This window comes from Arvicanthis niloticus, chromosome 4 (assembly GCF_011762505.2).
Source record: "Arvicanthis niloticus isolate mArvNil1 chromosome 4, mArvNil1.pat.X, whole genome shotgun sequence".
In the NCBI taxonomy this organism is placed as follows: Eukaryota; Metazoa; Chordata; class Mammalia; order Rodentia; family Muridae; genus Arvicanthis; species Arvicanthis niloticus.
This window is the reverse complement of record NC_047661.1, coordinates 3,168,304-3,190,903: the sequence shown is the minus strand read 5'-3', so window position 1 is coordinate 3,190,903 and position 22,600 is coordinate 3,168,304. Positions and strand designations below refer to the sequence as shown.

The 22,600-nt window shown below is 39.9% G+C and overlaps 1 protein-coding gene across 1 annotated transcript in view; it reads left to right on the top strand.

Moving 5' to 3' along the window:
- Positions 1-19,832: 19,832 nt before the first annotated feature.
- The window catches only part of Gprin3 (GPRIN family member 3), an 82,475-nt gene continuing 79,707 nt past the window's right edge, over positions 19,833-22,600 (top strand). The window contains exon 1 of the mRNA XM_076932161.1: positions 19,833-20,364. The gene's annotated coding sequence lies outside the window, so the exon portion shown is untranslated. The remainder of the gene's footprint in view (positions 20,365-22,600) is intronic.

The window sequence follows — 22,600 nt, the reverse complement described above, 5'->3', positions numbered from 1 at the left end:
TTTTGAAAAAATGCATTCCAAGGCTATTAATCATTCTTTTTGCTAAATAAGTTAGCTGAAGACTGTTTTTATAACTGGTTTCTCTACAGTGGCTGTTTTCAGCATCTCTGAGAAGATACTAGGGATAAATCTCCAAGAAGAAAACAATGGGAATGCTTTTCCTAAGATGTTTGGATCTAATTCTGTCCTACATATCTGATTGAATATATTGGAGAGATCTTGGAGCCAGGTCATCTCATCAGTAATGATATGGAGGAGGAAGGATAGAGAAGTCTTAGCTTTGTCTTCCTTACCAGAAGTATGAAGCCTCCATTCTAACATTATACACTTCACATGGAAGTCTCTCCAGTCTGCCTATTGCCCCTCTGGGACATGCTAGACAACTAGTGTGGTCTAGCATGTCCCAGAGGTGTTCTGGCTTACCCTTGGCTCAGTGCCACATTCTCCTTTCCCCATTCCTCGTGCTTCTGAACTAATTCAGAGGATTATACTTAAGACTCATTTCCCCACTTGCAGGAAAAGGGAACCAGATTCCCTAGTACTTCTCTTTATGTCTTGTGTATTTATGAAATTGCTAGTCTCCCAAGCAACTCATTTGCCATTTCCTGTAACCAGAATTTGACAATACAACAAAAAGCTAATAAATGAAGGGAAATAGATATATCTTGTGAGAGTGGATAAAAACCTACCGGTCATGTTAAAGAAAAAAATAAAAATAAAACAAAGAGCTATTGTCTGAGTACCCACTGCTGAGGCAGAAGGGGCTCAGACAGACACTGTGGATGTCTGCCAGATGTGAATTAGCTACCATGATACTCTTTGCTTGCATGGTTAGGCCTGCCAAATATGGGGCAATGGTGAGAGTGATGATGACCAAAGAAAAAGCTTGACATAGGGAAATTGTGCAATAGACAGATGGGGTACAAAGGGGACAAACAGATAGGCAAAGTTAGAAGATAAGATATCTCAAAAGTAGGAAGATGGCTTCACTACCATGTCAGCATGGCTGAAGAAATGCTCCATTCTATTAAAGGAAGAGGGATTCCCAGACATGATGGACAAGAGAATTCACCCAGCTGTCCTTGGTGTGTGTGATGTATAAGTTCTAAAGACTTAGCTACCTCAAAACAAAACAAAAACAAACAAATAAACAAACAAACAAAAAACAACCAACTGAGCAAAAAATAACCTCCCAGAATGGAAAAGGATATTTGCTAAATGTATCCCTGACAATGAATTCATCCAGAATATACTCAGAACTCAAAAATAAAAGAGTCATGCAAACAATGACTCAATTAATAAATGGGCTAGAGACCTAAACAGAAAGTTCTCAACAAAAGAAACAAAAATATGTATCAAAAACCTCAATCTTAGCAATTGGGGAAATGCAAATTTAAACAACATTTGAGATCCCCTCTCCTGGAGGCATGGCTGAGATCAATAGCAACACTGATAACCTAACAGCAAGTGTCAGAGAGGCGTCGTTCACTCTTGGTGGGCTACAAATTAGTACAGCCCTTTTGGATACCACTAAAGAGAATTTTCAAAAAAAAAAAAAAAAAGTCCACCATGTGACCCATTTATCCCACCCCTTGGCATATGCTCAAAGGATTCAACATCCTACTCCACAGATAACTTGCTCAGCAATTATCATATCCATCCTATTCACAATAGCCAGAAATAGAAGCCTAAATGTCCTTCAACATGTAAACAAATAATGAAAATGTGGTACAAACTAACAATGCAATAATATTCAGCTATAAAAAATGAAATTATGAGATTTGCCGGTAAATGAAAAGTCCTGGAAAATATTATATCATGCTGAATGAAGTAACCCAGATTCAGAAGGACAAACTTCAAATGTTCTCTCTCATCTCTAGTTCCTAGGTCCAAATTCTCAGAAATCCACAAAACCCAAAAGACTATAAATGGACCATAGATGGGAGTGTGAGGGTCTTGAGAGGGGTGTAAAAGGATATACATCATCTGAAATGAGAAACAGAGTAATAGGGAAGGAAATCTAACTACAGAAAACACTTGTCTGCCAATACATAGGGAGGAAGAGAAGGAACAAATAACACCAAAGTTCTTTGATACGGTCTCAAAAATTATATAATTTCATATATAGTATCAGGAGAGAGAGAGAGAGAGAGAGAGAGAGAGAGAGAGAGAGAGAGAGAGAGAGAGAGAGACACCGAGAAGTTAAATAACTTGGGGTTATTTTGCTTTCTATAAGAACCATAAACCATAGTATTACACAATTCTTAGTACTAGACAGAAGAATCATCATTTTGAAGAGTTGGTCAAGGTAGTAGTCCATGTGATTCCAGAAACAGTATAATTATATATCTATTTCTTCCTTGTTTCCCAGGGGATGAAGGTAAGCCCCTACTGCTGATGATATCACATACTTAGGACCTGAGAGTTAGATGATACAAGCTGAATCTTAACTGAAAGCCTCTTTCCTGTATTCAGACTTTCATAATTCCAGGAAAGACTATCCAAGCTAACAAGGAAGGGAAACAATTTCACCTATAAACCATGGCAATGACCTGTTGGGAGCCAAGTCCTAGCAGAAAGCAGCTATCATCTTTGCAGCCATCTAAGGCCATATACCCTGACAAGAGACTTGTTTTTCAACAGCCCACAACAGCTGAGCATACTCTGATAAACATCTTGTTTTTCTCAGTCATATCTTGCTTTATTGTTTAGTGTCCACAGCTGCAAGTCACATGTAGTAAAGTGTCTCCAGCTGCACTCCCCTGCTTGTGCTATATATATATACCCATGATTTTCTTTCAATAAACCAGACTTGATCAGAGGATGTTGTCGTGGCTCTATTCTTCATGTCTCTTGCTCCTCAATCCACACTGTCTCTCTTGCAGACCCCAGTGGCTGACCCATGGACCAGGTCAATGACTAGTGCAGTAAGATCTGTGTAAAGGTTCAGTAACTGGCACTCACATGTTGATGTGCTAACCAACAACTGTCTAACTAGACTCAAAAGAGGGGGGATCATGTCTACTACAAAAAAATTTAATGACTTTCTGGAACTATTGAAGTCATGGACCTTAGAAAACAATTTACTACTACCACTTTGATAAACCAGTATAACTCCTTACTACATTCAGGGTCTTATCCTGATACCTATAGATAAGTGTAGCTACCACCCCATATCAAAGAAGACACTTTTTATTGGTATGGAGGCCAATACATCAAACCACAACTGCAGACAATGGCAATATCAATTAATTGTGCAAAGGTCAGCTCCAACAGGTAAATCCACACTATAGCTCCTGCATTTATGAATCAGAAAACATCATGGAAGAAGAGTGAAAGATTGTAAAACATCAGAATACCAGAAAGTCTATTGTGAAGCCATCTATCCTAGAAATAATTACATAAACAAAACTGTAAGGGTAGCAGTATCAATGGACATATTAATATGAAAACGTTTCCACATTTTCTACAAATACAGGCCTAGTATTTATTAGTCCCTTTCCTTGCAATTGATTATCTCTTGCCATTGTGTGAAAGATTGCCACAGCTACTAGCCCTATTAGAAGAATAAAGTGAGGAAGAAAAATACTCAAGCACCTGCTTCAGCCACTCTGGCCTTGGGAGAACATAAGAAAGACACTCACTCAAGCATCTGCCACAGGTGCCACTACTATGGACAACTTGTTATAGAGAGATGTGAAAGATAAAGTATGCTTTGGAGAGATGGAAGAGAGAGTGGAGCTAAGGGGTTCACACTGTGGATAAAGATGAAACTGGAGACTCGACCTTGGTGAGGAACAGGTAGGTATGAGGAGGCCATGCTAAGGTCCTGACACAGGCTGTCACTGAAGTAATTGAGGTCTGTGTCAATGTCTCTTGCCTGAGTTACCACAAAAGGCCATGCAAATGTCCTGGATCTAGACTGCCACTTAAGGCACTGTGTTGACCTGGCCCCTTTCCTTCTCTCGGAGGCACAGTAGAGCTGAACCTGAAGGCAACAGAACCAGTGAGCCAGCCCTCAGGACTCTCCACTAGTCTGCAGAGCGGTGACATGGGCAAGAGAGAGGTGCATTCCTTACCCTCTCATCACACTGCCTGTGGCGAGCAGGCGAGCTGGCCCCAAAGCTGCAGGACCTCCAGAGCAACAGCAGGATATCCAAGAGTCCCAGTGAGGATCCAGTATTGTTAGTGTAGCAGAAACCAGGGGCCTTGAAACAGACTGAGGACTCATTGCAGTGAACATTTGCAAGTAAAGATGTGTGGATAAGTATACCATGTGACACAATACAGCTTCCATAATTTTTTTAATTCTATATTATTTAAGCAGGTTGCACAGGTAGAAATTGGATATGAAGGGACAGATGAGTGGTATTGTGGTGCATGATATGAAATTCACAAAGAATCAATAAAAAGTTAAAACAAAAGATTTAAATAGGAGTTGTCAGAGGACCATCTCTGTTAGAATAAGGTATATGCAAAGACTCAAAGGATCAGTGATTTTTAAATATTGCTTAACTCTTTGTAAAATATTATATAATTATGTTGACTCTTCCTGCAATAAAAATTGACCTGTTGTGTACATTAACATGGAAGTTAATCTTATCTAGTTTTACCCAACAATCTTGTAACATTAATATTTAGGCTTTGTTCTGGCAGTAAAATTAATTATTAATTTAGGGCATAGTATTAACTTATGCTTAAATAGCATTTTTGTATCCAGTGATTTTTCTCAGACTCTAGTAATGAATTAAACTCTGATCTTTACCCTCATAGATGAGACTGTTTTATTCTAAAGTATAAATTTACCTACGAGTAAAAACATGGTATTTCTGTTTTCTAGGCCCCCAAGTATGAAGCAACATGTAGAGCTCAGCCTATTTCTCAGTACTAGGGATTGGTCAGTGTATTTATGAGCTCTTTAGTTCAATCTCCAGAAAAGAAAGAGGGCAAAGGAAGGTGAGAAAGTAGAGAGGAAGAAAGGAAGGGAGGGAAAAAGGGAGGGAGATAGCAAGAGAGGGAGAGAGAGGAAAGGAAGGATGGAGGGAAGGAAGAAAGGAAGAAGTGAAGAGGGAGACAGCAGGGCAGGAAGGGAGGGAGGCAGGGAAGGAAGAAGGGGGGAGAAGGAATGTCACTATTCACCCTAACTTTTGTAGCCTTATTACTTTTGTAACTGTAGTTTTAAAATTCTGCAACTTGGGGGGAGACAGGGAGGCAGATATTCATGTATCTCCACCAGTCAAAGATAGTTGTTATATCTAGGTTGGTCAGTGGGTTACACCTCTGATTGAACAATTCCAAACTTATAACACTTATGATTAACATTATTTTAAAAAAATGTATAAATGCAAAAAGGAAAAGGGGGCATGGGATAGGGGTTTTCTAAGGGGGGGGGGAATGGGGAAAGGGGATGGCATCTGAAGTGTAAATAAAATATAATTTAAAAAAAAGTGAAAAAAAATTCTGCAACTTTCATACCTTTTCTGAAAATTACTATCTGTTAATAGGAGACAAACATGCATGCACATATCTGGGTAACTGTCTCTGTATGATGAACATGTGCTTTTATTGTTTTGATCAAGTTTAATTTAAGTAAAATATTTTACAACTTTGGGATTTTCAATACCTATTAGGTTTATATCTAAAAATTTGTAATGCTTGGCTATTTTATAACTTATTAAATACTACAATAAATAATAAAATTAAATCATACTACTATAATAAAAAATTAAATATTGTAGGTTGGTGGACCATGAGAGGAAGCGGTAAGGAAGAGGTAAGGTCAAGCTAAGCCTTGAAGTCCCAGGGACCCTGAAGGGACAATAGGAGCTATACCTGCTCCCAGCACAAGGCCCCTGTTACATAGCCACAGCCCCAAATAGAGAGAGTTGTGGCCATCAGTCATATAGTGGCAGCATTCCCAAGCCCCTCCTCATGTAGAGGAGGCATCTGAGGCTAAGCCAATAGAAAGCACATGCTATCAGACCCAACCGACCCCAAAACTGTATATAAGATCCTACCCAGAAGGAATAAAGGTTTATGAGAATTACTCCATTGTTTGAGAGCATCTGTCTGTCACAAGAGCTGTAACACTGCCTGGGAAGAGAATGTTCTCCCAAAGCTTTTGCCTTCAAAAGCTCCCCTGCACTCTGCTGGAGAAAATATTTAAACTGTTACTGGTAGCTATAAAAATAACTCTACAAGTCACAGTTTATATACAAGGTGAGGATGAAGAAAAAGTATTACCCAAATTTTTGACAAAAATATAACAAATGAGCTTACATACAGGCCAGTCTGATGGAGACATTTTATGAATTAAGGTCCCTCTTCCCAGATAACCCTAGCTTCTGTCAAGCAAACACACACACAAGAAAGAAAGGAAGAAAGAAAGAGAAGGAAGAAAGGAAGGAAGGAGGGAAGGAAGGAAGGAAAGAAGGAAAGAAGGAAGGAAATAAGAAAGAAAATCCACACCAGGGTGATCTTATTATTTACGAAGGAAGTGTTTCCATTTCAAGTTTACTAATGTATAACTATATGTTTCTTCTTCTACAGCTCTGCTAATTTCTGGAATGAGCAGGAGGAGGTTTTAAATGTCAGTTTAGGGTGGAGGTTAGCTACAATAACAGAGTTCTGGACTGCTTTGAAGTTAATGGCTACCATGGTCAGTATCATTAGGATAAAGTAGGTGACTATCTCTCTTCTACTTAAAACAAAAATTTAAATTGATCTCCTAGGGCCATATTACTTCTTCAAAGTTTATCAAAGATTGAAGAAAAGAAAAGGAATTAAATTTGCATCCAAATGGATGGAATTAGAAAATATCATCCTGAGTGAGGTAACCCAGACACAAAAGAACACACATAGTATGTACTCACTGATACGTGGGGCAGGAGTGGGAGAATGGGTGGAGGAGCACCCTCATAGGGGCAAAGGAAAGGGAAGAAGAGTGACAAGATGTGGGGCTGTGGAGCAGTAACCAGGAAGGGGTTTATTTGAAATGTAAATAAATAGAATGATTAATAAAATTAATCACTAAAATTAAATTCACTAAAATTAAATTTATAATTTAGTGAAAATTAAATTCACTAAATACCTCTTTTTAAACCCTAAGGACTACTAATGTTTATTGTTAGAATCCCTAGCTATCATAATAAATTAACAAAACTTGGTGGTTTAGCAATAGTTAATTTCATTTATGCTTATAAAATATTTATTGTGAATAGTTCTACTTAGTAATCATTCTTTCATATAGTCAGCAAGAGATCCATGATTTGGCTTTAAATATGACCAAGATAGGGAAGAGAGTGCAAGGCAGACAAACAACATAGGTCTGAAGAGTCATACACACCTCCACTGAAGAGTATTAAACAGAAAGCATTTGTATAATTGTATATATTTCTCCTAAGAATGCTTGGTAAGGTAATTTTATTTGGCTGCATACTTAAAAGATTATAACCTAGGATAGAAATATATTAACATCTTATGTAAAGTCTTCTATTACCTCATTTAGTATCCTCATCTACTGGCTCATTTCTTCTCTTATTTATTTTAATTTGACCATTTTTAGCTTCTTGCTGGGTTTGAAACATTTCTGTTACATCATTGGCAAAAATATCTGACAAAACAAGGTGAAAGGAAGGAATAATGTACTGAAGGACCTGGGACACAGGGATTCTATGGGGTGAAGGATGATGGGAGACCACAGCTGCCCACAACCTAAGTGTCTGAGAAACAGAGTCCACTATCTTTTTTCCTTTTTGCCCCACCCAGGCCCCTGCCTTTGCAATCATGCTACTACTATTTGAGGAGGAGTCTTAACCTTGGTTAATCCTTTTAGCATATGGACACATGAAGGGTGTGCTTCACTAATCTTCTGAATTTCCTCAATGGCATCAAATTGACAATCAAGATTAGTGATTATAGTTTATGAATCACAAGTCTGATCTCAAATGTAACAGAATTGAAAGGTTTTAGATCTCTTCATGTTGAAGCTACATGGGAGGTGACTACACTCATGGCTATCACCCTTAGAAGGGATTGACATAGTTCTCACAGGATCTGTTTAGTTCCAACAGCTGTGGGTTATTGTGAAACAGGCATTTCAGTCCATCCCTAGTTCCTTTCCTATATTGAAATCTATCTGGACATCATTCGTTTTCATAGTACTTCTACCATTATTGACACAGGGATGTCACTGTAGACACACTGGGCATAGCCACTTGATCTTGGACTCTTCCTCCAAAATTCTCTTATATCTTATTTGATAAGATATAAGATATTTATTTGATAAATGCCTAATCTTAGGTGTTTTGTTACAACAAAAAACATATTATGACTCATTAAGAGTCTGTAAAGGATTTTGTTAATATCTGCAATGCTGTTTTCCCTGAAAACCTCCTAGACTTGCCGCCTCATTCAGAGAGGCACTCCTGACTCCCATCCCATCTGAAAGAGTACTCAGTCAATCTCCATCTCTGCCCCTGCCCTTTTCCTTTATTATATCCATTTTTAATATCAGAGCATATTGTTTTGTGCATCCAATTTTTATGTTTGCTGCACTCAAAAGTAACATTCTAAAGCTCCAGGATGTTGTCATTTGTCAGTATGTAGACAGCACCTAGAATGCTACCCAGGATATAGTCTATCTAGTTGATTGTTTCTTTTGTTGTTATTGTTTTGTTTTTTCAAGACAAGGTTTCTCTGTGTAGTCCTGGCTGTCCTGGAACTCACTCTGTAGACCAGGCTGGCCTCGAACTCAGAAATCCACCTGCCTCTGCCTCCCAAGTGCTGGGATTAAAGGTGTGCACCACCACTGCCCAGCTAGTTGATTGTTTCTTAATGAGTATTTCAAATACATGAGTACTGTCTAGTGTCTCAGTCCTGAGTGCAGCCAGATTATACTGTAACATCTCCTGTTGTTTCCATTTTCCTCCTCCACTAACTCCTCTCACTGTAAATAGTCATTGATAAAACCTTCTTTTCCCCCTGAAATTCCAGGTATTTATGCCTGCTGATTCATAGCTGGTTTATGTTGCTTTGAAACCCAACTGTTCATGTGGCTAGTATTTAACCTGAGAATTTTGAGGAGAAAGACCAAATTCATGACTATCCAAATTAAAGCAAACTTTTTAAAATACTAGCCAGGAATATGGACTAGTCAGTATCATATCCAGATAAAATGGCCATGAACTACATTGGCCAGACAGGTGCTTATAAAAGCAAACTCACAAGGTTACATATTTTCCACTTCCTGTCTTTATTCATTAGGGGCAGTCACACATCTTGACATACTTCCCTCCTATGTATCTTCCACCTATGTGTGATCGGGCACATCCTGTACAGTTGGAACAACCAACTTTATTCATTGAAGTGAAAACAGATGACTTGTTATCTTACATGAATAACAGTCCCCAGCATTCCAGGAAGTTATATGTCCTTGGGCAAGTGCGACTTACAGGTTAACTTTGGCCCTTACAACTAGGTACCTTTTCATAGCAGAACAGGACTAGGCATCACAGCATTCTGCTTAGTGCTGGGTGCATTTGTGTTTTGTCTTACAGTTGTAATGTCTTATCCAGTTAAACTTTCCTAGGCAGTTTTTGTAACAATTTGGTAAGACACAATTTCTTCTAAACTCTTTCCAATCATAAAAGAGAAAAAAATATTCATGGTGTCATATATAATTAATTCAATGGCTATTAAACTATAGTGTTCCATTTAAATAAGTTATGTAATTCAGTACAGTTCAAATTCCTTAGTGTTATATAGTACATGGGGAATCCCCAAATAATTTACGTATACAACTTATTTACAACATTTTATAGAATTTTAAACATAATTCTATTTTAAATCACTGTAAATAGTTAGGTATTTGTTTCTATAATATGTTGTTAATTTTTAAACTAAAGCATTTTCATTGTTCAATTCTTAATCAGAGAAGCCAAGTATAGTTATAACATTATTTGTGCAGGGAAAAACTAATATGCTTTCTTACAAAAGTCCATTTGACTCTCCATGATAAATGAATGATTAGACAAGTTACTCCTAAAAATAACTATTTGAAATGATTATCTAACAAGTGATTAGGAAAACGTTTTTGTTAAATGAACAAGAATTTTTTATATTTATTTTTGGTGTTTGTGTTTTTGTGTGTGCCATGTGTGTGTAACGTGTGTGTCATGTCTATATGAGTGTTTGTGTGTCGTGTGTATTTGTGCATGTATATGCTATGTACATGCTGTGTGTGTGTACACAAAAGCTACAGAAAGATTTCGGGTCCTCTAAATGGGGAGTTATGAATAATTGTGAGTCACCTGAAGTGGGCACTGGAAGCCAAACTCAGGCTCTCTAGAAGAGTTAAGCAATCTTAACTGCCAAGCCTTCCAACCCAAGAACAAGACTTTTTTTTTTTTTAACTAACTTTTCATGTATGTAGGATTTTCATAAAATCTGGTAATATTTTGACAAATATAGTTTCATCAGAGATAAATTTAATCTCTACAAACAAAACGCTATTGTTTATTTAGACATTACGATTTCCTGTATGGATGCATATGCTCTGCGTAGTCAGGATATAAAGACCTTTGTCCTTGACTCTCCAGAACTCCCTGCCATTTACAAGTAGCCACTAGATGCATCAGATTCTCCATCTCCTACATCATCCCTCTACAGCATAGTTTAAGTTGCCCCATTGAGTTAAATAGTTTCATTAGAAGCTACCTGAATTTAACCAATCTGGGACAAAGAACATTTCCATAAATCAATCAACCCTGCACTTGTGGAGCAAATCTACTCAATACTCAGTCTTTATTAACACTGACATAGACAGTGAATGTCTACATCATTTCTTGTGCAATTTTTTCACATCTATTACTAAATCTACAAGTATGTCTTACTCATAATTTATTTCTGGCTTATTTTTTTGTAATGTGACAACATACACTTCTGTTAGAAACTTTCGTAGTTCTACATCAAAACAAGTTCTATCCTGCATACTATAATTTAGACCTGTGAAAGACAAAGGGCAAGGGGCCAGCTTCTTGACTGGCTGTCTATTTTAAGCAGGTTCCCATGGGATGTAATACTTGTGTAAGCTTACCATAGGTCTGCATTTAGCTTTGTAGTTTGCTAATTCAGTTCTCTTGGTTCACTCCAACTATAATCAAAATTGAAAAAATTATTTAGAATGAAAAAATACATAAGATGAAATCATGAAAATCACAGTATCTCTACAGACTGACATACTTGGCAGGATAAGCGTCATTGCCCAAATAACACATCAAGTAAATAGAATTAGATATTGAAAAATCAGTCTGCAAACTCAGCCTTATGACAACAGGAGTTAAGGGTTTATAGAACTATTCCATAAAGCTGAACTAATTTGGCAAATAATATAAGCAAAGAGATTTATTGAGATATCATTCATAAATCACAGAATTTACCCATTTGAAGTATACAGATCAGTAATTTTAGTTCATACACTGGGCTATGTAATTATCAATATTAAGTACTTTTACAATAGTTTCATAGAGAAATCCTATGCGCGTTAGCTGTCCTTTCCTTTCCTATCTCTCTCCCAAAGCCCTAAGCAACCACTCATTCACTTTCTGATTTATTTGCTCAACCTTGATTTTTTTTTATATTGATAGAATTCTGTAATATGTGATAACTTTCCATATTTCACTTTTCCCATTTGTCATGTTAATTCCAAGGAGCACCTAGCCTGTAATACTTACCAATATTTTGTTCTTTTTAATTTACAGATATAATTCCACATTTTATCTGTTCATCCACAGCTGGTGGATATTGAAAGCATTTTGTACTGTTTGACTACTATGGATAATGCTGTTGTTAATATCCATTTTTAATGTCTAATGGGTGATTTGATACATTAAGGTCCATCTTCTTGGAAACCCACCAGTGTTTTCCATGTCCCTAGTTCATCAGTATAGGTGTCTCAATTTTCCACATCCAGACCAGTAAGTGTTTTGCTTTTTTTAAATCTTCTATAATTCTTTTTTTTTTTCCTATTTTCTATCACAGGCTGTATTAGTCACTGTTCTATTGTTTTTGAAGAGACACCATGACCACGGCAACTCTTATAAGAGAAATCATTTAATTGGGGCCTTGCTTACAGTTTCAGAGGCTTAGTTCATTATTGACAAGACAAGGAACATGGTAGCAGGCAGAACAGAAAAGGCAGGAATTGTGTGAGAGAAGTAGTGGAGAGCTACATCCTGATTCTCAGGCCAGAGTTGGGGTATGAGGAGTGAGACACAAACATGGCCTTTTGAAACTTTAAAGTCCACACCCCAGTGACATACCTCCCCCAACAAGGCCACATCTCCTTATTCTTTTAATCTTATTAGAGTTCCACTTCCACTCCATGGTAACTAACCATTCCAAATATATGACAATGGTGGGGCATTCACACCACCACACAGGCATTCTGGTGGATGGAGACAATGCTTCACTGTGGTTTGTAGTTACATTTCCTTGGCAAATTATTATCTTAAATACCTTTTTATAGATATATTGGAAATTTACATACTTTCTATGGAGACATTTTTGTGGTTTTGTCTAATTTCCATTTAGAATATGTATCAGTATTTCATTCTTTGTGTGAACAGTTGGCATTACATAAGTTGACACAGTGTGGTTAGCATATTTCTGTATTTATTTCTCAGTTGTCCCAAATAGAACAAGAAAATAGTAAAGAAAAGAGTTGGTCTTCTCTTCATCTAGGACATCCATTCTCTACTACATTAGGACTCTGGTTCTCAGTCTTCTTTAGTTTGAGTTGCAAATATACCAGTAGATTTACTGAGCCTCTCTATCTTGCAGATGGCAGACTTCTTGACCTCTACAATCACAAGGCCAGTTCCTCATAATAAATCTCTTTCTCCATATTTCAATAATTTCTTCAGAAATTCTCACAAAATTCCTAACATAAATCACAATGGCAAAGGGAGATTTCTGTGAGGAGTAAGCTTGAACACAACTAAAAGTTAATGTGTGGTGGTATAGGATGATATACTAATGGGCTATAGTAACTAAGGTTGTAAGAATAATAAATGTGAGTTAGAAACAGCAAGGTAAAGGGCAGTAGAACAAGAAGTGATCTGAGGGTCAGTTATCCACTCAGCTAAGAGAGCTCATTTTAAGAGTATCTCAATGGTAATAGGGCACTGACAAAATAACATAATGCCGAGCCCCCCAAAAAATTTGTTCTGGGAGAGGTCATTTGGTATCAAAGCAAGTGGAGGAATGAGGCAGCTAAGAAATTAGACATGTCACCCAAAACTGTATGTATAAAAGCCATGGATTCCAAGGTACAACTTACAGACAATAACAGGATATTTGGGAGATAGGGTCATGTGAGAGAAAATATGGGTTGATGTTCAAGCTTGCTGCATCCTCTCTTCTTCCTTCTGCTCCCTGGTTACGGACAAAATTACCTACTCCAGCATCTGTTCCCACCATTAATACTTGCTGCCTTCATCAAATTAATTTGATTTGGGCCTTCAGTTGTTCACTGAATAAATGTTTTGTCTTGATAAGCTGTTTCAGGTATATCCTTGTGGCAGTACAAAGCTAATAAAGAGAAAAAGGAGAGAAGAAAATGAGGGAGGAGAATAAGTAAAGTGCAGAGGGGCAGAAGAAATAAATAAGCAGACAGCCTGATTTATATACTTGTCATGGATTTCTGAAAATCCAAAATGTACTTGTTTTTATTTATTTTCCCTTGCTGGAACAAAACATTAAGCAAAACCATCTTTGGGAAGGATAGACTATTTGGCTTATACTTCTATGTCACAGTTCATCACTGAGGAAAGCTAGGGCAGGAACTCAAAAAGAAACTCAGGAACAACTGCCAAGGAATGGAACCACTCACAGTAGGTCGGGTCATCCCACATCCGTCGTTAATCAAGAAAATGTCTCACAGACAAATTGACCATTTTTCAACTTGACTCAATAATATATCACTGTTAAACTATAGCCTTTCCTTGTGCCCAGGAGCTCATTATTACTATCTCAATACAAAATACAATCCAACTTTTAAAAGTCCTACAGTCTTTTAAAAGTCCAATATTTTAAAAGTCCAAGATCTTTTTAAACACTATGTTTCTTAACATTTGACTCATATATCAAAAACATGTTTTAAACTTTATTTAAAGAGGAAACAACCAGGGCACAGTTGCAATCAGATAAAAGCAAAATCTAGAAGTCTACATCACATACTGTAGCTCAGCTCATCTGGAATGCATCCACTCATGATCTTCTATACTCTAAAGGATTTGGGTAGTCCCTTTTCCCTCATCCCTTGATTACTCTGCCACCCTCCTTGTTCTTGTTCTTCTCTCTCTCTCTCTCTCTCTCTCTCTCTCTCTCTCTCTCTCTCTCTCTCTCTCTCACACACACACACACACACACAGACACACACACAGCTTATCTGGTAAGCTCAGGACATTTCACTCCAGAACTACTATGTCTTTGGTGGTCACCCCGTGGTCTTGGCATCTCAAATATGCTGGAGCCTCTACTGCAACAAAGGCTGTACCTTTACCAATACACACCCCACCCCATCGCCTCTTACAGTGCCAAGCCTTGGCTACACTTCAAGAATCCTCTATGCCTTCAAAAACTGTACCATGCAAAAGACTCTTATGCATTATTTGCCAAGTTCTACTGTCAGCTTGAAGTGAGTCTTAGCCCTCTACTAAACCATAGCCTCTGTATCCTGACTCAGAGAAAATAGTTTTCAGAAAATTAGCCTCAATGACCTGGTCTCTGACTAATCACAACTAATTTGTCAGCCTCAGCTGACCATCTTCTATTATCACAATGAAGCCCTGGTATCACTTCCAAAGATTATCAGTTCAAATATACCATATCAATAGAGCAACATTGCTTTTGAGAGAATCTTCAAACTTCCCTCTGAAACTTCACAAGTCTGGACTCCATTTTCTAAACCTTTCCCAACATTCTTATCTTCCAAACTCTCACAATAACTCATGACTCGCTGAGCACTCAATGGACGTTTCCTGCCGAAATCTCTAAAATCTTCCACATAAATATACCCTTCAGCTAAAACAAAACACTATGGTCAGGATATTACAATAATACCTTACTCTTGGTGCCAATTTCGGTCTCAGTTTACTTTCTATTGCTATAACCAAACGCTAACGAAAATCAACTCGGGGAAGAGAGAGTGTTTGGCTTATTTTTCTATATCAAGTCCAACACTGGGGAAAACTGATGCAAAAACTCAAAGAGAATACTTGAAGCAAGTCCTGAGGCAGAGACCACAGGGAAACATGATAGGTGATTTGTTTTTCATGATTTCCTCAGCTTGCTTTCTTAAACAACTCTGGATCACCTACTCAGCAGTATAACACCCCACAGTCGGCTGGTCTAGACCATATAAATCACTAATCAATGAAATGCCCCACAGCCTTGCCCCCAGGCCAGTTTCATGTAGAAAGTCCCTCAATTAGGGTTTCCCCTTCCCAGAAGTCACTTGTTTATATAAAATTGACAAAGAGAGAGGGGGGAGAGAGGAGCAGGGAGGAAAAAAAGGAAGGAAGAAAGGAAGGAAGGAAGGAAGGAAGGAAGGAAGGAAGGAAAAAAGGAAGGACAGACAGAATGATAGACCCAGCAATATTAAAACTGTCTTCAGCATGAGCCTTCAGTGCACCAGCTGATTCCCGTGAGTACCTCTTCACTATCCCTTTTTAATAAAAGACACATTTCTATTGAAGCAATATCAAGGTTCTCTTCTTCAAGAGATTGAAGCAAGCCCATTCCTCCATTGACCTTCACAGACTTCATAAAAGATCAAAGGACTAAATTACAGAACATGACTTGGTAGTAGAGCAGTTGGTTCTAGAAAATAATATTTTCCGGTGTTAATAAAAAGTAAAAGGGCCTCTTTTCCACTGAGATGCTCATCTTTGGTGTGACTTGTAGCATGACTTTTGGAGAGATCCAGCCATCTTGTACATGTAACAATTTTACCCAGAGTCCAGTACTAAGCAAAGTATAGGGATATGAAAGTTAGAATATCCATGTCTTAAGAGCCAAAGAGATCCAGAGAGTAAAATCACACCCATCAATCTTCTGTAGAGCACCACTGATGGCATTGCTTGTATATTTGTGTAATTGTGGATGTGCATATTATGTGTATGTGTGTTTACATAATGTATGTGTGCTTGTGATTATGTATAAAAGTATGAATTTTCCTATACCTGCCCTTGCTCTGAATAATGATGCAGAGATTCTTTATATTTACTAAAAGCTTAAGGCACAATAGCTCGGCAGATTCTAACCCGACAATGCTGGCCTGGCGTACTTCCCACCACGTGCCCCACCCAGTTACCTGCCATCTTAGTCTAACCTGGCAACTCCTTCATTTGTGTCCCAATAGTGACTCCCCCAGTCTCTACCTGCAACGTTGTCTGCTTTTAATTGTCCAACCAGAAGATGATGAAGAACAACGTTTTACAAATAGTGAGTTGTGCTTTATAATGATGACAATACCAAAGTCCAGACTGCAACACCACTAGAACTCTGGGTACAGAAATCAGCATTTGAATAAACAGTGCACAAAACTACTTCTAACACTTATGTGTGTGGTCAATGTGTGTTTACATAGTGTTGTTTGTGTTTGTCTGCACTGCCAGTACTTCCTGTCAGTACAGCTAAACTAAAAACACCCAAGGAAAAACACGGCATTTAGAGAATAACTTAATCTAAAATTTTACTAATGTTAAAAAAATTTTGACCCCTGCACATAATTAATGACTTTCAGATCAAAAGTATAACATCAAAAAAGTTATTGGGCTGGGCATTGAATTTTAGTCACGATAAAATCAATAAATAGCTGTGGGTCACTGTATATTTTGGGAAGTCATTTATGAATATTTCAGAATGTGGTTTTCTAATTAGTAAATTAAGGATGATGATTCATTTAATAAAAATGTCAGAGCCTTTTAGTGTTGGACAGTGTTTATGTGACAGAACCATAGCAGTAAATACACATACAAGCCACAAAAACAAGACAGATGTGTAGCAAAGAGCTGCATACAGCATGCACTAGGGACTTTCCTTGTATAGGGTCACAGCAGCTTAAGTCAGGAGAGGTTAATTTTGGCTCACAGTTTAGAAGGTGAAGTCTCCCACGAATATAAAGGAATGGCAGGTGGGACATTTCAGCCTTGGGTGATAGCACCTTGGAGTACAGCTTGAGCAAAGCTTGGTGGGTTAGGAGGTGTGGCCTTGTTGGAGTAAAAATGGCCTTGTTGGCCTTGTTGGCCTTGTTGATCTTTGAGGTTTCAGAAGCTCACAACAAGACTAGTGGCTCACTTTTTCTTCCTGCTGCCAGCCAATCTGGATACAGAACTCTCAGCTACCTCTCCAGTACATATCTGCTATGCTTTCACCATGACAATAATGAACAAAGCCTCATACTGTAAGCCATCCCCAATTAAATATGTCCCTATAAGACTGGCAGTGGTCAGTCTGTTTACAATAGAAACCCTAACTGACAGAGGAAAGAAACAGAGATCAATTGTAAACAGGGCCGAACTGTTACCCTCAAGGCCTGCTGCTCATAAGGACTTGTGATTAAAAGGATCTACAGACTCTCCAAAGAGTGCCAGGTCATCACCTGTCACCTCTGATTTTCCTCTCCAAAACCTTTCGGATTTTCCATTTTTCATTAATTTTGCATCTTGCGCAACACCACCGGCTCCTGTCTACAAACAGCTTGAGTATAAGAGGCATTAAGTAACGCTTATTATTGTGTCCAGTATTTGGGTTACCATTCTTCTCTCTGACTGGATTGTCAGCACACTGATTGGTTTGCATTTGCGATGGCTTCATTTCTCTTGCATCTGTGTGCTGTTGAGGACAGAGGCACGAGAATGCCTGTGTTGCTGAGACAGGATTCCGGCGGCATTCGGTGAACTACTTAAAAATCACCTAAGTGTCTAAATCTTTTTTGTCCTGTACTGACCATAACCCAGTATGTCCATAGGGAGTGTTCCTTGCCAGTACTCATTTGTTGAATGATTTTCCAGTGAGTGCTAAAGTTGAAGAAACTTCCTAACAGTCGGAACATGAGCAGAGGAGAGAAGCTCAGCTGAAGCATCAGGACTCACTCTGTGCAGCCAGAAGACAGAATAAAGACCATGTGTACTCCTTGGCCATAGAGACCTGTTACTGTGTCTTACCTTGCATGGCAGAAGAGACTTTGATTATGTATTAACTGAGAGTGTGTATGATTAAAAGAATATGCGTTATAGTGAATATAAAACCTATTTATCCATCAAAATAGCCAACCAAATCATGCCCCTTAGTAACCAGACCTTTCTTCTATCAAGTCTACTAAAGGAAGTCTCAAACGATAATTAGGCTGTGGGCACTCTCACTCATGTGGTCTGCTGGGCTATAGTCCATCTAGGACTCCAAATTGCCACTTCCTTGTGCACAAAGTTATAGCAGGATATCTCCCCCTCCCCTTCCCCCGCTGCTACATTTTACAATAAAGCTCGGTAATTTGGGAGGAACTAATGTGGGAGGAGGCGAAGGAAGAACAAGAGAGATGTAGCAGCCATGGACAACTACGGATGGGTCCAGAACAGTCCTGGGTAACGATTTATAAGTTAAGGTTAGATATTGGGAAACAACTGTAATTGTGTGGGCAAATTGTTAATTGAGCATTTTTAAATATATAGAGCCATTGGATGATCTTTAAACATGAGAGTCTTCATTCTACCAGGAGGCTGTGGGCATGGCTGGTATTGTCTGGGGTTTAGTCGAACATTGTGGACAGCGTGGTGGATTTACAGATCCAGCCACCACGCTGGCATCTCATGAGTTCAAGGCCAGTGCTTCTGGCCAGCCTGAACCTGCACAGAGCCAAGATCGGTTGGCCTCAGGCCTTGTCTAGTAGAGAACATGGCGGCCCCATAAGAACAAGCCACATCAGGTGCCATCGTTTTAAATATTATCCACAACTCAAAGTCATCTTATTCAATATGACCCTTACTTTCAGTTCTTTGGTTAAGAGGCTAAGAACCTGGAAACAGCACCTACACTCCAGCCACTCTTCTGAGAAAGCTACTTCAGGGGTGACCTAGGGCCACCTTTTCATTCCCTTCTAACTTCAACCAAGGGAAACTTGAGAACTGTTTTCCACTTCTTGGCTCAAGAGCCAAGATATAACTTCTGAAAATCTTTCTTAATGCACCTTCAGGGAGTATCTACAACCAACACCAAAAAAACTTATTTAACTCTCAGCATGACCTGGATAGTAATCTGTTTTTTAAAACACTCAGTTTCTTGAGCCCTGCTACAAACATCATCTCAACAGGGTCCTTGGGTAAGCCCCGGGTAGTAGCTGAAAATTTGTATCTTTGAGAGGCTGGAATGCCAGCCAGGCTGCTTACCACCCCACTCTTAAGCAAAGTTTCTAAACAAGGAGTAACACCCCCTTAATAAGTAGTTGTGAGAATTATAGCTGCAAGTTTTACAAACATTCAGTTATAATACTTCTTGTGGTGTTATTTTCGCACCACTTAACAGCAGCTCACTAGACTTCACAGTGTGGCGGCAGCAGCAGCTCAGAGTGGCTGTGTCCAAAGCCATCTACACTTTTGGAGGTAGTAATGTAGGGACGGGAACATTTTGCAGTGACAACTCTAAATACTTAATATAGTGTCCATTTTACAAAATATTAAACACCCGTTGTCTGCTTGCTTTCATATCATTGCACATGATTTTATGAGGAGCCACCGACTCTATACAGTGGGTATAGTGACTTGCTGGAGGGAGTAAGGGCCAGACTTCCTGCTGAGTCGCTCTGGGTCCCCAACCCTCTTCCTTAATCTCCGGTCTTAACTTTCCATCTGTCACTGGTTCCCCTGCATTAGAAGCACGGCCAGCCAGTCCTCTAAGCTCCCCGGGGCACTATGCTCCCTGAGCGGAGGCCCAGCGAGCTGGCTGGGGCGGAGCTCACAGGGAGGCTGCTGCCTGCCGTGCTGCAGTCGGGACCCAGCGGCTGGGGCCTGGCCACCGCGGAGGGGCGCGCCTGGCTGGCGCGGATCTGCCGGCACGTGAACTCCACCTCCTTGCTGGCTGGGCGCCGAGCGGTGAAGCTGCCGGTCTCCACCCCACTCCAGCGCCGCCTCAGCTCTTGGCATAGTAATCTCAGTTCCTGATCGCGCAGGACTGGCTCCTGGCTGCAGCGGACCGCGCGAGTCCCCCAGCAGCAGCGGTGTGGTGGAAGGAACCAGGGCTGGGAAGCGACTGGAAGCCCAGCAACGCGCAGACAGCGGCCCAGCGGGGGACACCCTTCCGGAGCAGGTAAGCAAGCTGTAGCCGGAAAGGAGCCGCCCCCGCGGCCAACTGGCCCAGTGGCCAGCCTTGGAGACAGGAGCTTGGCGATGTGCCTGTGGTGGTGAAGGAGGAATTAGGTCCCACATTTTGTTCGCGGATCCTTTGCCTGTTGCTTATGTCCCCAGCCCATTCTGCCATCCTGCTTCCCAGGAGGGGCCGTGCGCCCCGCAGGTGATGTGTATCTCTGCAAGGTTATTACTCCCTTAAGCTCTGACCCGAAGGTAAAAATGAGAAGCCGCTTGCTGCTTCTGAGCTGGGAATCCTAATCGGTAGGATATGCACACATCGAATATTCAAAGAGATGTTTGTGTGTCTGTGTGTCTGTGTTTGCTTTTTTATTATTTTCCTATGATTATTTGCTGTAAGGTAAAAACTCACTCGTGTACAATATGCTCATTTACATGTGCGTATATGTATGTATTTATTAATATATTTGCATATATATTTCTTCTTGAGGTCAGAAGGGAGAGACCAGGAAGGTCGGACTGAGGCTGATAAAAGGAAGTCATTGTAGAGCATGTTCGGTGTCTAGAGGTGAACTTTGGAACCACATTAAATCAAGGTAGCCACTAGAGATGATAAACCCTTCTCTGGGTATAGTATAGCAAAGGCCTGAGATGTTCATCCAGTACACAACAAATCTTGCTTCCCAGACAGATGGGAAAGACGTAAGCAAGATTCTAGACAGTGGACAGAAAGGGAGGACAGACTTGGCCACTGGAAAGTAAATTGGGGTAGAGGAAAGGCAACCTAGGCACACCGGAGTTCAAGGGCTTTTGAAGGGATGTTGAGGGAAGTCACTGGTTGCATTTAGGTAATTCAAGGTTGGGATGATGGGAGAACAGCTGGGGTGGGGGAAAGGCAAAAGCCTGGGAGGTGGGGGTGGAAACAGAGCTTTAGCTAGCCATCCAGCTTGGAGCCACCTTTGTGGAGGTGTTTGCTTCCTTCTGTTTTTACAACACATTTGTTCAAGATCCATAGGTCCATGTTTTCATTTTATTTTTTTCATGGAATCTGGGTCATGACTGGACTGGAAGAAACAAAAGTGTTTACACCACCAGAAAGATTTGGAGAGAGTGTGATTAAGGCTGAGCTTCATGAAATATTTACACAGCTCTTGCGTGGGATTTTGTTTGGTCTTGTTGGCGCGGCTGCATATTTTACCTTGATGATGCTTTGAGCATACTTCTCCGGAATGGGGTTTCCAGTTATAAACTATTCTTTTCTTCCCATGGTGTTCATCATCGGCCTGCCCTGAGTAACAGCGGTGGGAATAAAGACACATGAGTCACAAGGCAAAGAAGCGCCTTCTCTGTTGCTCTCCTCCAGTGGCCAGAGTAGAGAATGATTTTTGACAAAAGAGTCACAGAGAATGCGTTCAGTTTCTGTCAAATTTGTGTGCCCTGCACATATGTTTAGTGGAGGGACTGTATTAACAGGAAACAAGGTAGTAATCACCACTGTTCTCACCAGTCTAGATGTTCAGTTATTAAAAGGAGTTTCAGAAACAGGCTAGGAACTCAAGGAGACACCCTTGTCCACTGTGATGTGCCAGGGCGTCACCTAATCCCCAAGTACTGTTGTAGACATGGCATGGCGCAGCATGGCACCCTCACAGGGTTGAGGGCTGAGATACCAGCTGAGTCAGGTCAGCTGTTGTTGGGGAGGAAGTGAGCTTCTAGCAGGATGCACTAAAATTTCAATGTTTTTGTTGCCTCAAAAGAATTTCGCAGCATAATTATTTGTTCCTGTAAATTTTTCTTGATTATGCCTGCAATATACTAGAAAAGATGTATTTAGACAGAGCTATCCTTAATTGTTAGAGTTTTGTCACAAATCCGCAATGTACAAAGAAGCCTTTAACTACCAGGGATGGAATCACAGAATGGCACAATACTGGCTTCAGAAATGGAGGGCACACTTTGCCTCACCGTTGTACTGGGGCTCTCCATGGCTGGTGCTTCTCTCCTGTATGCGCTCCTTCATTCAACTAGTCAACATATATTTCAATGAGCAAGGTGTGACCCTCAGATGTTAAATACAAGAATAAATAAGACCTGGTCCGAGCTTACAACATGTAATGAAGAGACAGATAGTGATAGCCAAGGTGCTGTGGGAAGGAGCTTCAGAAGCCAGGCTGAGGAGAGCACAAGACAGGTTTCCTAGGAACCAGGACAATGAGAGCTGCTGCCTTGGTTAAGAG